At 37.0% G+C, this 12,214-nt stretch overlaps 1 long non-coding RNA gene across 1 annotated transcript in view; it reads left to right on the top strand.

Moving 5' to 3' along the window:
* Window positions 1-6,447, top strand: part of LOC128663148 (uncharacterized) — a 398,262-nt gene extending 391,815 nt beyond the window's left edge. Inside the window, exon 3 of the long non-coding RNA XR_008402832.1 lies at window positions 6,413-6,447. This is a non-coding gene — a long non-coding RNA (uncharacterized LOC128663148). The remainder of the gene's footprint in view (window positions 1-6,412) is intronic.
* Window positions 6,448-12,214: the final 5,767 nt, after the last annotated feature.

The following is a 12,214-nucleotide window of genomic DNA, read 5'->3' as shown; positions in this document are numbered from 1 at the left end:
TGCTCTGCTGGGTAATGTGATTTCATTGCAGTCACTTGTTTTTATGGAGGGAGGGGGAGCAATGGAAGCAATAAAAAAGAAGGAAAAGAGAACAGATATAAATTAACACTGTGAGGGAGTAATCTTAATAGTTTCACTTCATTAGACCACTTTTTAGATGATAATTAGGCTACTAAACATTCTAAAAAATTTAAAGGCACACTGTAGGCCTTATTCATTAAAGGGACATTTAAAATGAAAATGAACTGCCTAATTAAATTATCTTACCTCTTTCAAAATGGTCTGGCGCTCAGCACTCCATGGGGCCGAATTATCAAGCCCCAAATGAAGCTTGATGCCTGTTGTGTCGAAACTGGTTATCTGCAATTTCCATAGCTCCGCCCACTAATGTTAACACTGCACTTTATATAGTAAATAATAAACTTCTAGATACCCTGCCTCTCGGTATAAACAGCTATAACAGCTTTGAGAGGCAGTGTATTTAGAAGTTTATTATTTACTATATAAAGTGCAGTGTTTACATTATTTAGCTTTATTATTTACTATCACCTAGATAATGAGTTTTGCGTTACGGCTTTTAATGCTGAAAAATTGGCAATTTCAGCATAAAAGCAGGAACGCACTATTGGGAGTCGTTTCAGTATAGCTATACCACAAGCATTTTATCCTGTAACACAATGTCAATCACACACTCAAAAAAAAATGACGTTTTTGTGTGGGATTTCCATAGCGCCAGTATTACTGGTTGTGCGTTGAGGCTCAAAAGCTTGCGTTACAGCCTATACCGACACTATCCATACCGCCATCTGAGAGCAGTAGTTATGAATTTTGTGTAACAAAAATGTTTCACAAAACTCATAACTAAAATGTTACAAAGTACACTAACACCCATAAACTACCTATTAACCCCTAAACTGCCACCCTCCCGCATCGCAAACACTATAATAAACATATTAACCCCTAAACTGCCAGTCCCCCATATCGCAAAACACAAACGGCCAGATTACGAGTTTTGCGTTATGAGGGGTGCGGTACTAATTTGCACGTTATTCTCACTGCTCACTTACCTACAGCGCTGGTATTACAGGTTTTTACAAACCCGGCGTTAACAGGCAAGAAGTGAGCGTAGAGCAAACTTGTGCTCCATACCACACTTCAATACCAGCGCTGCTTAAGTCAGCAGTGACCTGGTTGTACGTGCTTGTACACGATTTCCCCATAGACATCAATGGGGAGAGCCGGCTGAAAAAAAAGTCTAACACCTGCAATAAAGCAGCGTAAAGCTCAGTAACGCAGCCCCATTGATTCCTATGGGGAAACAAAATTTATGTTTACACCTAACACCCTAACATGAACCCTGAGTCTAAACACCCCTAATCTTACACTTATTAACCCCTAATCTGCTGCTCCGGACATCGCCGACACCTACATTATACTTATTAACCCCTAATCTGCCGCCCCCAACGTCGCCGACACTAGAATAAACATATTAACCCCTAAAACCGCCGCACTCCCGCCTCGCAAACATTAGTTAAATATTATTAACCCCTAATCTGCCGTCCCTAACATCTCCGCCACCTACCTACATCCCTAACATCGACGCCACTATACTAAATTTATTAACCCCTAAATCTCACCCCATAACTTAAATATAATTAAAATAAATATAAAGAAAACCTATTAATAAATAAATAATTCCTATTTAAAACTAAATACTTACCTATAAAATAAACCCTAAGATAGCTACAATATAACTAATAGTTACATTGTATCTAGCTTAGGGTTTATTTTTATTTTACAGGAAAGTTTGTATTTATTTTAACTAGGTACAATAGTTATTAAATAGTTATTAATTTGTTTTTTATTTTCTGTAATTTAGTGTTTGTTTTTTGGTAATTTAGCTAATTTTATTGAATTTAGTTAATTGTATTTATTTTAGGTAATTGTATTTAATTGTAGTGTAGTGTTAGGTGTTAGTGTAACTTAGGTTAGGTTTTATTTTACAGGTCAATTTGTATTTATTTTAGCTAGGTAGTTAGTAAATAGTTAATAACTATTTAGTAACTATTCTACCTAGTTAAAATAAATACAAACTTGCCTGTAAAATAAAAATAAACCCTAAGCTAGATACAATGTAACTATTAGTTATATTGTAGCTGGCTTAGGGTTTATTTTACAGGTAAGTATTTAGTTTTAAATAGGAATTATTTAATTATTAATAGTAGGTTTTATTTCTAATTATTTTAATTATATTTAAGTTAGGGGGTGTTAGGGTTAGACTTAGATTTAGGGGTTAATAAATTTAATATAGTGGCGGCGAAGTTGGGGGCGGCAGATTAGGGGTTAATAATATTTAGCTAGTGTTTGCGAGGCGGGAGTACGGCGATTTAGGGGTGATGTCCGGAGCGACAGGTTAGGGGTTAATATTTTTATTTTAGGGTTTGCGATGCGGAAGGGCCTCGGTTTAGGGGTTAATAGGTAGTTTATGGGTGTTAGTGTACTTTTTAGAACTTTAGTTATGAGTTTTATGCTACAGCGTTGTAGTGTAAAACTCATAACTACTGACTTTAAAATGCGGTAGGAATCTTGACGGGATAGGGTGTACCGCTCACTTTTTGGCCTCCCAGGACAAGCTCGTAATACCAGCACTATGTGCGTCCCATTAAAAAAAGACTATACGCAATTTGCGTAAGTTAATTTGCGGTAAGGCCAAAAAAGTGTGCGGTGCCCCTAAATCTGCAAGACTCGTAATACCAGCGGTAGTGAAAAAGCAGCGTTATAACCTGATAATGCTGCTTTTTCAGTATAACGCACAACTCGTAATCTCGCCGTAAACTATTAACCCCTAAACCTAACACCCCCTAATTTTAAATTACAATATAACTCTATTTAAATAAATAAAAACTTACCTGTGAAATAAAAATAAACCTAACATTAAACTATAAATTAACCTAACATACCTAACAGCTAGATTACGAGTTTTGCGTTATGAGTCAAATAGCATAGTTATGGCCTATAACGCTATATTTTCCCTAACGCTGCTATTACAAGTCTTGTCGGTATAGGTGTACCACACACCTTTTAGCCTGTCACGCAACGTCAGTACCGCACTTTTAAAAAAGTCCTTTTTCAATAGGACTCCCATAGCGAAGGTATTACGAGTTTGCCTGCGAGGCCAAAAAGTAAGCGGTGCACTCTATAAGCACAAGATTCATAAAGCCATATAAAGTCAGTAGTTATAAGTTTTATGTTACAATGCTGTAGCATAAAACTCATAACTTAAGTGTTAAAAAGTATACTAACACCCATAAACTACCTATTAACCCCTAAATCGAGGTCCTCCCGCATCGCAAACACTATAATAAAGTTATTAACCCCTAATCTGCCGTTCCCGACATCGCCGCCACTATTAAAATGTATTAACTCCTATTCCACCTCTCCCCGACATAGTCGCCACTATAATAAACCTATTGACCCCTAAACCGCCGCCCTCCCGCATCGCAAACACTATTTAAATATAATTAACCCCTAATCTGCTGTCTGCCACACCACTGCTATAATAAACCTATTAACCCCTAAACCGCAAACCCCCCACAACTAAATATACTTAAATAAACTATTAACCCCTAAACCTAACGCCCCCCCTAACTTTATATTAAAATTACAATTTCCCTATCTTAAATTAAATTAAAACTCACCTGTCATATTAAATAAATTAATTTTAAACTAACAATTAAACTAAGATAATTTTTAAACTACAATTAAACTAACTACCAATTAAATTAAACTAAACTATACATTTAAAAAACACTCCTCTAAAAATTACAAAAAAATAAAATAACTAAATTACAAAAAAACAAACACTAAATTACGAAAAATAAGAAACAACTTATCAAAAATAATTACACCTAATCTAATAGCCATATAAAAATAAAAAGCCCCCCCAAAAAATAAAAAAAAACCCTAGCCTACAATAAACTACTAATGGCCCTTAAAAGGGCCTTTTGTGGGGCATTGCCCCAAAGATATCAGCTCCTTTACCTGTAAGAAAAATACAAACACCCCCCAACAGTAAAAACCACCATAATTCCTATAGCGCTCAAAACTCGTAATCTAGCTCTAATCTAAAAAATTTTTTAAAAATATCTAAATTACAAATGTAAAAAAACCTAACAATACAAAAAAAAATAATTAACACATAAAACACTAAGCTTACAAAAAAATAAACTAAATTATAAAAAATAAAAACAATTACACCAAATTTAATAGCCCTATAAAATAAAAAAGCCCCCCAAAATAAAAACACTCCCTAGCCTACAATAAACTACCAATAACCCTTAAAAGGGCCTTTTGTAGGGCATTGCCCTAAAGAAATCAGCTCTTTTACCTGTAAAAAAATACAAAGTCCCCCCAACAGTAAAACCCACCACCCAACCAACCCCACAAAATAAAAAAACCTTACTCTAAAAAAACCCTAAAGGGGCATTTGTATGGGCATTGCCCTTAAAAGGGCATTTATCTCTTTTGCATTGCCCTTAAAAGGGCATTTAGCTCTTTTTCAAAGCTCAAACCCTAATCTAAAAAAAAAAAAACACCCCAAGATCTCTACTCACGGTGTCTGAAGTCTGGACATCCATCTCCATCCAAATGGCAAGGTCTTCATCCAGGCGGCAAGGTCTTCATCCATCCTGGGGTTGTCTTCTATCTTCATCCCAGCGGCGCGGAGCGAAGCCATCCTGGAATCTAATCCCATTCAGCGCGGGTCGTCCTCTTCATATGGTTGCCGCCGTACACTGAAGTTGAAGGCAAGGTAGCCGTTTCAAAATGGCGTTCCTTGCATTTCTATTGGCTGATTTAATTCTTCAAATAATTCTTCAAAACAGCTAATAGGATGAGAGCTACTGAAATGCAATGATAAATGCCAACAGTGTTTGCTGTCGGCATTTATCGATGTGCGGCGGACATGATACGCTACATTGTATCATGTTCGCTTGCACTTTCATAAATTGTCCCCTTTATGTTCACTTTTGTAACTATGTATAAACTAACCATGAACTGGCTTCAGTTTTAGAATAAAGAACAAGAGAGTTTAAACAGAGGTTTGAGTAAGTTAACTTTTTCACTAGTTACTTTGTCCCTATTTGATATTAGAGACCCCATTTTAGAACCTTAGTTGTATTTTTGTCTGCTGTACCTTTCAAATGCTTATATTTCTGAATTGGTACAGATTAGGGATCACTACAAATTCTGAACATTTGAAGCAAATCTATTCAGTACATTTTGAGTTGTTTCATTTTTTTAGATCTGGGGAGGGGGGCAGATTTTTTTCCCCCAACAATATTCCTTTGAAAATAATAAGTTTAGCATTTTTGTTAATTCAACATTTCAAAATGGTAAAAAAAAAAAAAAAATTGTCTTAATGGACTGGAAAAAAATATGTGACTTGGGAGAACGTGCAGTTATTTTTTTTTTTTTTATTGTACAGTTCCGGTTTTGCATGTGTACATTTCTGGAGATAACAAAGAGACAAAACACATTTCTGACACTTCTCTGCCAACCTCCTGGGACGAAAGGCAAAGAATGACTGGGGGATGAGGGGAGTGGGAGGAGTATTTAAAGGGACATGAAACCCCAAAAAAAATTCTTTCATTATTCAGATAAAGAATACAATTTTAAACAACTTTCTAATTTACTTCTATTATCTAATTAAGTTCTTTCATTCTCTTGCTATCGTTTGTTGAAGGAGCAGCAATGCACTAATGGTTTCTAACTGAACTCATGGGTGAGCCAATCACAATCAATATATATATATATATATGCAGCCACCAATCAACAGCTAGAACCTAGGTTCTCTGCTGCTCATGAGCTTGCCTAGATAAACCTTTCAGTGGAGGATAACAAGAGAAGGAAGCGAATTAAACGATAGAAGTAAATTGGAAGTTGTTTAAAATTGTATTCTCTATCTGAATCATGAAAGAAAAATGCTGGGTTTTATGTCCCTTTAAGCCTTTGGCTGGGGTGTCTTTGCCTCCTCCTGGTGGCCAGGTTCTTATTTCCCAAAAGTAATGAATGCAGCTGTGGACTCTTTCCATTTATGAAGAATATATATATATATATATATTATTTTTTTAAATAAAATAGTATTGCATATTTGGATTTTACACTAGAGCGCCCATGCATTGAAATCTAGTTTTGCTACATTCACAGAGATTTGTATCAGTGCTATTGCGTTTTAGAGAATAGAATTGTTAATTGCTTTGGTCAAGGTTTGACAAATCTTGTGAGCCATGGATACTAAAAATGACATTTTAACCCGTTTTGTGATTCTTAAGAAATGAAACTTGTGTTGAAGTTATCTTTTTTGCATATATATTTATGAACCTACTGATAAGTGTTTTATATCTTGTTACAGAGTGCATGATTGACTGTCGGAAAACAAGGACTTGCCACCTCTATTTGCAGTGGCCAATTAATTTTCTTCTTTACGACTCATTAAGGTGAGTACAGTAAACACAACATAACATACAATGAAATACTTTATGCACTGATTGATGTCTTGGGCTTCATTTAATAGGAAATAATTACAAAATATCTCATAAATCTTGCATTTTAAGTCTCTTTAAAAGTCTGTTCCGCTCTAGAAGGTGCTTCCGTTAATTTTATTAGGAAAAATCAGAACAGCCAGCAAGTAATTCTTATAGAAGATGGTTCTGTAATAGTTGTAATGCTTGTCTCAGAACTTTTTTTTTTGGACAGCAGTGTTCTGTGATAATATATTTTTTTTATTTGAGGAATTATAAATAACTTTTATTGTGGGTTAAACTAAAGCAACTTTAAAGTGAAAGTAAAATTTAGACAGATTGTTCAATAAATTCTTAATCATCAAGTATGTCCAATCTAAATTGCTATGTTTATTTCTAAATTCTGTTATTCCTTTATATAATAAATTTTTATTTTGCTTACACAGCATTATTGCTCCTTGCTCCGCCCCCAGCATTACTTCCTGTTATTTACTTCATCCCGGCGAGAGAGCTGAACCACCCCTCTTTACCTCATTGTATTGGCATCTCAATCTTTGTGGTTCGCTCTGCGCATGCGTTTCATTATGTATGCAATAAATAAAACTTGCGAAGTGCAAACTTACATGCTATAGCACTGTCAGGCAGCGATCCAACATGTAGCACATGCACATACGTAACGAAGGGCGTGTTTGCTTGGAGGAGTGTCGCCGACTGGCTTGAACTGTCATTGGTATAAAAAAACAGAAACAGGAGTTAAGAAGCAGCGGTCTTAAGACCGCTGCTGCGGACATCAATCCGCCCGATCTCATACGATCGGTTTGAATGACACACCCTGCTAGTGGTCGATTGGCCGCAAATCTGCAGGGGGGCAGCATTGTACTGCTTGTGCAATGATAAATGCCGACAGCATATGCTGTCAGCATTTATCAATATCTGGCGGACATGATCACTTCAGAGGATCATGTCCGCCAGACACTTGAAAAATCGGCCCCAATAGGTTTACTAATTAAAATATTGTATATTGTCTATCTGTTACAACTACTGACATTTTCTATGGACATTATCTGCTTATCCTACTATCTAATATATATATATATATATATATATATATATATATATATATATAAATATATATATAGAGAAAGAGAGAGAGAGTAAAAGAGAATGAGTGTGAGAGAGATAGTGTGTGTGTGTGAGAAAGAGTGTTTGAGAGAGAGTGTGTGAGAGAGAGAGAAAGTGAGAGAGAGAGAAGAGAAAGTGTGAGAGAGAGAAAGTGAGAGCGAAAGTGAGAGAAAGTGAAAGAGAGTGAGAGAGAAAGTGTGTGTGTGAGAGAGAGAGAGAGAGAGAGAGAGGGATAAATTGTTTGTGTGTGAGAAAGAGAGAGAGAGAAAGTGAGAGAGAGTAAGAGAGAGAAAGTGAGAGAGAGTGTGTGTGTGAGAGTGAGAGAGAGAGAGTAAAAGAGAATGACTGTGAGAGAGATAGTGTGTGTGTGTGAGAAAGAGTGTGTGAGAGAGAGTGAGAAAGGCATTTGGTAGGCTTTGCCCTTAAAAGGGCATTTAGCCCTATTGCAGCCCAAACCCTAATCTAAAACTAAAATCCACCCAATAAACCCTTAAAAAAAAAACCCTGAAGATCCATTTACAGTTTTGAAGATGTGACATCCATCCTCCAAGAAGCCGGCAGAAGTCTTCATCCAAGCGGCCGAAGTCTTCATCCAAGCCTGCAGAAGTCTTCACCCAGACAGCATCTTCTATCTTCATCCATCTGGCGCGGAGCGACTCCATCTTCCAGACATCCGACGCGGAGCATCCTCTTCTTAAGACGTTTCTTCCCGAATGAAGGTTCCTTTAAATGACGTCATCCAAGATGGCGTCCCTAATATTCCGATTGGCTGATAGAATTCTATCAGCCAATCGGAATTGAGGTTGAAAAAATCCTAATGGCTGTTGCAATCAGCCAATAGGATTGAGCTTTCATCCTATTGGCTGATTGCAACAGCCAATAGGATTTTTTCAACCTTAATTCTGATTGGCTGATAGAATTCTATCAGCCAATCGGAATTTAAGGGACGCCATTTTGGATGACTTCTTTTAAAGGAACCTTCATTCGGGAAGAAGACGTCGTAAGAAGAGGATGCTCCGCGTCGGATGTCTGGAAGATGGAGCCGCTCCGCGCCGGATGGATGAAGATAGAAGATGTCTTCTGCGGGCTTGGATGAAGACTTCTGCCGGCTTCTTGGAGGATGGATGTCGCATCTTCAAAACTGTAAGTGGATCTTCAGGGGTTAGTGTTAGGTTTTTTAAAGGGTTTATTGGGTGGGTTTTAGTTTTAGATTAGGGTTTGGGCTGCAATAGAGCTAAATACCCTTTTAAGGGCAATGCCCATCCAGATGCCCTTTTCAGGGCAATGGGGAGCTTAGGTTTTTTTAGTTAGGTTTTTATTTGGGGGGGTTGGTTGTGTGAGTGGTGGGTTTTACTGTTGGGGGGGTATTTGTATTTTTTTTTGCAGGTAAAAGAGCAATGCAATGCCCCGCAAAAGGCCCTTTTAAGGGCTATTTGTAGTTTATTGTGGGTTAGGGGGTTTTTTTTATTGGGGGGGGGGCTTTTTTATTTTCATAGGGCTTTTAGATTAGGTGAAATTAGTTTAAATCTTTGAAAATTTATTTTTTATTTTGTGTACCTTAGTGTTTGTTATTTTTTGTAACTTAGTTGTTAGTTTTTTGGAACTTAGTAATTTTTAATTGTAGAATTCAATTATTTGAGTAGGGTTAGGTTTTTAAATATATAATATAGTTAATTTAATTTGTAGCTTAATATAATTTTAGTATAACAGTTAGGGTAGATTAATTATTAGTTTAATATAGTTTAATGTAATTTTAGTATAACAGTTAGGGTAGATTAATTATTAGTTTAATATATTTTAATGTAATTGTTATATAATAGATAGGGTACGTTAATTAGTAGTTTAATATAGATTAATTTAATTCTAAAGGTAAGTTTAAATTTATTATAAGATAGGGATGAGTTAATATTTAATATAAAGTTAGCGGGTTGTTAGGTTTAGGGGTTAATAGGTTAATTTAGTTTATGGCAATGTGAGGGGCTGGCGGTTTAGGGGTTAATAACTTTAGTTGCGGTGGGCTCTGGGAGCGGCGGGATAGGGGTTAATAAGTTTATTAGAGTTGCAGTGGGCTCCGGGAGGGGCGGGATAGGAGTTAATAACTTTATTTAGTTGCGGTGGGCTCCGGGAGTGGCGGGATAGGGGTTAATAAGTTTATTAGAGTTGCGGTGGGCTCCGGGTGCGGCGGGATAGGGGTTATTAACTTTATTTAGTTGCGGCGGGGTCGGGGAGCGGCGGGATAGGGGTTAAACAGTTTAGTATAGTGGCGGTGTTTAGTGACAGCATACAAATAAAGCTGTGAAAAAGCTGAATAGCAGTGAGATCGATGACTGTTAGTTAACAACAGTCCGCTGCTCATCACCCTGTATTTGGTGCGCGGCTTTTTGACACCTTTTTTGTTAAATATGGAGAGCGTATTTAGGTCCGCGGCCGCGATGTTAGGCGATGTCAGGCGAGCGTATTGGTGCCGTCGAATGCAGCACAGTTGACTGCTTGATAAGTATACCTCTATATCTTTGAAGGCTTTTTTGACCATTATATTGTAATGGAGATTTATTTATCTCTCCAGAGTGGAAAGCTTTAGATCATTGGGCCTTGGATAGAGCCAGAAAAGAAATCTGGGGTTACTTTTGGTTTTTTATTCGTCTTGCACAAATTTGTGAACATGTAAATCAGTGAGAGAAACTGGCTTAGCTGGGTCCTTTTATCAGAGCTTGGCATATTTCTTTAATAGTTTTGACCTTTTACACAAAAAATGCCTCAGGCTTGCTGCATTACTAGTCAGGCGGTTGCAATTGCCATGAACCATCTATTTTTTTGCTAAGACCATAAAAAATAATATTTGTGAAAAAGAGTTTGTGGTTCTTTAATACCTCCTGCTATTTCATTCTCAGTTACTGTATATCTCACCAGCATCACCTTTACATTTCTCTTCCCTCTCACCTCTTTCACTTCCTGTAACCTATATTATTTATCCTCTTTATACCAATGTTCCTTAGCCTCACTTCTCTGCAATTACGCCGCATTTCTCTTTCCCTTTCTACTCAGTTGTCTCTCCTTCTCAGTCGCTCTTTCCTCTCTATCTCCTGTCTCTCTGTGCCCTCTGGCTGAGTGTTACATACCATGACAGCCCTGGCTGGACGCAGTCATATAATTCACATCACTCTGCTTCTCTCCCTCCTATTTTCTTCATCGGCCAGATGGGGCGGTCATTCTGCCTGCCCCCTCCATCCCTCTGGTTCTCCCTTGCTGTTTGTTACTCTCTTTTTATGTATTTATCTATCCCTTGCTTCCTTTCATGATTCATTCTTATATATTTTACATGCTTTTTCTTTTGATTTATCATCTAGCTTATTAACTATACTTTGTGATCGTATTTATATTGCCAGCCCTACCCCAACATTTTGACCCTGCTCCATGTGTCTACCTTAGGTTCTGTTTTCCCACTGGTTCCCATTTACCAGCAGACATAAGATCCTCTCAGACTGATCTATCCTCGATTATCCCTTTGATCGATATTATCATCAATCACTCTCCATATCCCTGCCCCCACCTATGGCATCATTAACTTATATCTCTCTCAGCTGGTGAATATAATATCTTACACAGATATATGGGTCCACATTTGTTTTCTTGCTGTAAAAAATGGCTGTTTATCCAGCCCTGAGAAAACAGAGTTTAGTGTTTAAAGGGATATAAAGCAGCCTGTTTAATTGTTGTAATACAAAACCCAATAAGGAGTGGGTTATACTTAATAGAAATTATTACACTATTAATTATTCATCATTTTAAAAGGATTTTACCTCTTATTACTTGTTTTTTTTTTAACTTAATTGTTGCAGTATCCATTACTTCCTGTCACAGCCCTACAATAAGCTTGGGGCTTCTTCAGCAAGGCAAATGATCAGTTTTTCCTTTGAAGTGTTACTAGGAGACACCTATCTACTACTTGTAATTACTAATTTGTTTATTGCCCATGTTCAGTATAGAACTTTTGCTGCAAAAATTATGTGACCATGTATCCTATGTTCTGAAATGGTAGCTCTCTTATCTAGCTCTGGGCAGTAGCTACATTGAGAATCTCAAAGTGCTCATTTAGCAAGGAAACAAGTAAGTTGATTGCTTTTTTAACACAATCTGTTTCTTTTTATGTTAACTTCAGTGTAGCACATTTCTTTTTAAAGGAGCACAGTTTAATATCCCTTTAAGTCTTAGACATACTTTTTCACCCCATTACATAAAGAGATACTTCAGTCATAAGTGCCCTACCTTTAAGGAACAAGAACTCTAAAATGTGCCTTAGGAATTCTGGAATCTTAATCTTGATTTAGAATTGTGGGCTTTTGTTACATACCCTACGGGCACAGACGTATGGTTTGAACTGTAGAGCTGCAGTTATTTTTGTCTAGTCTAAGTTTCTCAGGGTTTGAGGTCCAAGACATGATGTGCCAGATTCAAAGCTCAGTGTGAAATGTGCCATTATCTGCATCAAGTACGGGAGGAATTGAGTTCTGTGTTAGATTCTAGAAGTCCCAGTTTCTGTTAGTACTAAAGGGTTCACTATCTGTATCTGG

The sequence above is a fragment of the Bombina bombina genome, chromosome 6, assembly GCF_027579735.1.
Source record: "Bombina bombina isolate aBomBom1 chromosome 6, aBomBom1.pri, whole genome shotgun sequence".
NCBI classification, from domain to species: Eukaryota; Metazoa; Chordata; class Amphibia; order Anura; family Bombinatoridae; genus Bombina; species Bombina bombina.
The sequence above is the reverse complement of the archived record's forward strand: the minus strand, read 5'-3'. Positions and strand labels throughout refer to the sequence as shown.